We start from the raw sequence: 6,237 nt of genomic DNA, 5'->3' as shown, positions 1-6,237 counted from the left end.
ATGCTTAACGAATCATTGCAATCATACCATATAGAGCGTTGCATGCTAACCACATTGCGTGCAGCCATTCTAGGTTTCATAGATTTAGGACGTGTTTATTAGGAAAGTGAGAAAGAGTCGACCCCAACGTCGCGTATCATTCTGGAGGCATACTAGTTATGTCGTGACGTATCCTATACGTCTTTGCCTTGTCATACCTAGGTGTTGGGATGCATCGTATGCGTCCTTGGCACGTCGCACGCGTCTTCACCGTGTTGTTTGTATGCTAGCTAGGAGGCATGTCCATTATGTCGTGATGTATCCTATACGTCTTTGCCTTAGCATACCTTATGCATGGTAGTGTACCTCGTATGTTTCTTCAGTGTCGTAGGCACTAGTCGGAAGGTACAACCCTTATGTCATGGCGTATCCCATACGCCCTTGTTTTGGCATACCCCGTATGTCACGGCACCTCCAATATGTCCTTACCCTGTCAAGAGGCGTACTGTTCTCTCGTGACGTATCCCCTATATCCTTACTGCGTCGTGTCATCACGTGTCCACCCGTCATGAGTCCCACCTGTCATGGGGTGATGTATTCCTTGCATCTTTACTTTGTCATACTCTATGAGACGTAACACACCCCGTGCATCTTCCATTAATCATTCAAACACCGATCAAGAGGCATACCTACATATCTCATATGTCTTTTCCGTGTTGTGACCCATTCCTTGTGTCTTTACCATGTCATTACACACCGGTCAGAAGGTGTACTATATGTGTCATAACGCATCCTGTACATCTTCACCTCTCTCCTTGCGCCAAGCGAGGGGCATGAGTTGCATGCCCCATATGTCAGGGCCTATCAGGTGCTTGTTCACCATGCTATGTACGTTAGATGAAAGGCATACCATTTGGGCCGTGACGTATCCCATACGTCCTTACCTCGTCCCATCTTCCATATCGTGGAGGTCCCATGCGTCTCCATCACGTCAGCTATAGACCAATCAAGACGTGTGCTCGATGCACAACTGTGCATCATGTACGTTCGGGTATTGTCAAGGTCGTACATCATGATAGCATATGCAGCTTCCATATCAGATACACTAGTCCAGAGCCATATCCCGTTAACAGAAGACATACCCCGCATGTTGTGATGTGTCTCATATATTAGTCCGGAGGAGCACCTTTAGACCTTTAGGTATTCCCTACGTCTTCGCCATGTTATACTTTGTGGGGGATACACCGCACATGTCTTTATCATCCTGTTCATACCATTAGAGAGTGTACCTGGTGCATCGTGACATGTCACATGCGCCTTCACCGTGGTGTTTACATCATCCGGAGACATATCCCATATGTCGTAATGTATCCTGTATCCCTCTATCGTGGTTAGGCTTGTTTGGTGGTCATACCCCGCTTATCCTGACATTCGCATCTTGGGGGCAAGTCCCGTACACTGTCTGCACGGTCAACTCAAGACGTACTAGGTGTGTCGCCATGTCACCGATAACATATCGGTTGTTCAAAAAAAAAAAAGAAAAAAAAATATCACGACGTCGGTTCCCTCGAGACTCGAATCAACCATTCATCACATGTCTCACACACGTCCTACTTACGCCTCAAGACATACCATGTATGTCGCTACGCCTTAGCCAACACATCTCAAGATTATGACTGGTACCTTGATCTCAAATAGAACCATAATCTCACGGGTCGTCGTCACCTCCCTTTCGTATCTCAAGACATACCCACGGATGTCGCCACGCTATACACCATGCCTAGGTGATTCCAAATTACGTTGTGGTATTATCCATGCCCCTCACCTCGTAGGTTGCCATCATGACCTTCGCACGCTAAGACACGCCACGTGTGTCGGCGCGCCGTGCACCTATACTCCAAAGTTACGTGGTTGTAAGATCGAAACCTTAGGTGCATATCCCACGCTAAGACATGCCACATGTATCAGCTTTCGGTGCATATCCCGTATGTCACCGCTTGTGCCTTAGTCATACGTTGGGCCTTGTCAAAACGTGCCCCACATGTCGCCTTGTCATTGACAATATTTGTAGCCCACGAATATGTCATTAGGCTATCCAATTCTGGACCGACCTTTGACGCGTGTTTCGTATGTCATCCCTCGCACCTTACTCACATATCAAAGACTGAGTCGTTTATACCATCCAGTCAGGGTTAAGCTTGTGGCACACACCCACATACGCGGTTCGGTACGTCCTATTCGCATGACAAATGTCGAGTCACTCATGACATTGAGTTCCAGTCGAATCTGGGGCAAGTTCATATATGTCATCACGTGCATCTTGCTTACACCCCCAACGTCGAGTCATTTGTATCGACAAGTTCAAGTGGACTTTTGGCCCGTACCTGTCATATAGAGTGATTCATGTCATCGAGTCCAAGTCACACCCTTAGGCACGTACCCTATGGGGCCGTCTCGAGCATCCCGCTCATACCTCGACACACTGAGTCGTTCATGTCGTGAGGTTCCTATCAAACTCTTGACGTACGCCCTGTAAATTGTCACTCATATCTTGAGTACGCCTCAAACATCGGTTTGTTTATGTTGTCAAATCCTCGACACGCTCCCCTTACACCCTTGGTATTATTGTCTATGCGCCCCAAACTCTGAATTGCCTTATTTACGAGTCTGAGACATATGCCCTATGTGTCGCTATTTGGGTCTCGCTCGTATCAGTAGTATCGAGTTGTTCATACCGCGGCTAAATCCAACATTTGGCACTTACCTTGAAGGTCTTGGTGTGCGTCCCCGTTGCTCCTCGAGTTGTTCATAGTAATAGGTCCTAGTCATCTCAAATATCGGTGATGAACCCTATACGTCGTAAATATCCACATAAGATCTTTAGGGATTCTCATAAAACATGTCATCATCAGGTTTGCGCTATGAAACAAATTGACCTTCGACACGTACCGGGTAAGTCGTCGTTTCCGTCTCGTTGATACCTCGATCGAATTAGGACACTTCTCATTCTACCAGACGCACCGATGTCCGCAAATTCATCGAGGTATTTGGGGTCTCTAGCTTAAGTTAATCCTTAGACTGCACCATGCGTGTCGGTATCGTGTGTAGCTGACACTTCCAATGTTGTCAGAAGGTACCCCTCGAGTCATCTCTGTGCTTCATCTATACCCAGAGTTGGTCAGATAATACGTGTGTCGTATGCGTACCCTATTCGTGTCTCGTACCTAGCATGTTGGATTTCCCCCACGATGGTCGAAATCCCAAAATCAAGCCATCACATCGTTCGTCAGTTGCGTATAAGTCAATCGTGGGGGCACATTAAGTGGGACTCCCATCCGGCCGTTTGGCTACCTCTAAGGCATACAACGTACGTCACCGCATTTCCTAAATGCACCACGTTTTGAACCACTCTGCCCAAGCACTAGTGAGTCGAGTAGGAATTAATAATTGGCACATGCCTCGATGTTGACATATGCATCCTATTCGAACCTCGAGTATCAGGTATTCCATGTGCATTATCCTGTCAAATAATACCCGTCATTGCAATAGTTGCTTTCCAAGATAAGCTGACAATTGGCGTACATCACGTATGTCACTCGCGTCCTCCTTATGCCTTAACCTGTTTGAGGCACGCCCCGTGTGTTACCACTTTCTGCATAGCCCGCCAAGGTTCCGTTGGTACGTCTACGCATTTGTGTCTTGGGTTTAAACTAACCATCGACCCACACCCCACATGCGGTGGTCTCATCCCGCTTGCTTCTAGTTTAGGACACGCCCTCTACGTCGGTCTGTTTCAGGAAACTTGTGTTTCCCAGAAAGACGGTTCCCTGTTATCAGTATCGATACCAAGTAAACTATGGACAAATGCCCCGCATGCCTCCATCACGGTCTGTTTGAGTCTCGGACATACCATGAGCGTCACATCAGTCCGTGTAACACCGCCTATCTTCGAAGTACGTCATTGCCACCAAGGATGGCAATCCCTCACATACACCTCATGCATGGTCACTTAGGTTGTTCTTTTTAGATCTTGAGTCGTATCAATGTACCAAGTATGTCATTCCCACCACTCATGTCGCTACCCCTCTAATACCTAGCGTCCTAGGGAACTTTACTCATCATGAGGGTCGTCTCAATCTCACAAGTGTCAGTCGTGTCAAGCGTCATTCAACATTGTACATCTTGTAAAGCATTGCAAGGTGAACTTGTAGGGTTCGTACTAATGTGTGTATAACAGTTGAAATGGTTTTAGGCATCGGCACTTCCAAACAGGTAAGTTTGCACAAACGACCAAAGTACTGCCGACGGCTCTGGTAAAAAAAAAAAAAAAAAAATGAAAAGAAAAAAGAAGAAGGGGTTTAGCTCCAGTCAAATCGTGTTTATGTTGTAAGAAATAAAGCGCAGACCACGAATCATGCATAAATCATACATCCATCTATAGGAGGCACAAGTAGATAGCTTTAGCATTCGCATCGCACATGCATCATCAAAATTCATAATGCCTAAAAAGCTCCACTCACCGATCCTTTCTCTTTCCTTGTTAGAAACCCAACTCATGGCCCAGTCCAGCAATTCAAACCACAATCTTGATAGCCGTGTGCAAGGGGCTTTAGCCAAATACATCTTTTCTGATGAGTTCAAACGTGCTCTTAATGATCCGGAGAATACTAAGCATGAGGGGGTTGAAAATTCTCAAGAGATGATAGGAGATTTCAATCTCAGAGCAGAAATCGAGCGAGTTCTTCCCGATATCCTTGCTTCAGATGAATTCAAGATAGAGCTGAAAAGGTTGGTCAGGGAGGTCCTGAGCGAGTCACTGGTCGCAGAGATCCCAAAAGCTATTGTGGAGAAACCTATGTTCCAGCTCGCGTCACAAGTTAATCCACAAATATTCACTCCACCAAGGGTAGTCTCACACCATATTTCACGAACACAACAAGATCCACACCATCGGGGACACGAGATTACCAGGGTTGTTCGCCCTCCGTCGCCCACTCAGTATAGAAGGGAGGGAAGGGAATTCTCCACTTTCACTCAACCCTTATTAGAAGTGTTGGAGGGTCTACAAATGCATAATATACTTCATCCCCTACCAGCCACGGGAGGTCCAACCACTGAATTAGTCAAACGCAGGGGCTACTGCCACTTCCACCAGAAATATGGTCACGAAACAAGCACTTGCATGAAGTTGAAGCATGAAATCCAAGATCTCATCGAAGCTGGGAAGATAAGTGACCCAGATCCTTCTCAGCGGATGAAGTCTTCGACTTGTTCCTTGAACGGTGAGGTCTACCACGGATCAGGATAAACGAAAGAAGAGGTTCTCTAGATTGAGGACGCTTATGAAGCAGGAGAACTTGAAGCTTCCTGAAGTAGTATGAGAGAGAGGATTGCACTTGTAGTCTTTATCCTTGTCTTTTATTTTATCTTCTATTCCACAAGATGTTATTAACCTCCTTTTGAATTCAATGAAATTTCGTTTCCGCAAGTTTATCCTAAACATACGTACTTACATTTGATATCCACTTAATTGAGATATTCCCGCTTCTATCATGGCACGGACATAAGCTCTGGAATATACTTATTGCTCAGTACTTAACCACTGAAGAGAGAAAATTAAGAGAATAAAAAAAAGCAAAATAAATCATGAGAAGCGATTCCCTGACTCTACAATGATAAGTCGGACGTAGATCCATAAAACGAAGGGTTCTCACCGGCTTTTGCGAAGAAGAAGATTGAGCGACAATCAACAAAGTCCAAAAGAGAGAAAAAGAAAAGAAAATATGGAGCAAGCAACAAGCCCTCAGAGCCATACTTACACTGAGGCACCAACAAAGATTTCTCCCCCCAAAGGGGGACACAAGTACAGGAGTGCGCCATTTAGAACGAGGCGGGGGCAACTAACCTATCAGCGATAAAGTATTTTGTTCCAGGATCAACGAAAGGGTTAGACCTATGATGACTCAAAGTTAAACAAAGGAAGAAGAAAAAAGAAAAAAATGATGCTAGAAAGGCCCTGGGGCAAAGTCAAGTCAATCGGAAGTAAAAGAAAATAAATCAAAAGCTGACGTGATCAGCCAAGAGGCGTCAAGGTGGCAAGAGCGGTTGACATTGTCCAACAAATGTGTAATCAAATGTATGAGAAAAGCTCACTGTAACGAAGAAAGATCAAATGCGTAGTCAAGTGAAGCCGAAGGCGGCAACAAAGTTCAGAACTTTAATCAATCTCGAAGGAACCGAGGAATCCTTCTCATGAAA

This window comes from Euphorbia lathyris, chromosome 7, assembly GCF_963576675.1.
Source record: "Euphorbia lathyris chromosome 7, ddEupLath1.1, whole genome shotgun sequence".
In the NCBI taxonomy this organism is placed as follows: Eukaryota; Viridiplantae; Streptophyta; class Magnoliopsida; order Malpighiales; family Euphorbiaceae; genus Euphorbia; species Euphorbia lathyris.
Note: the sequence above shows the minus strand (reverse complement) of the source record.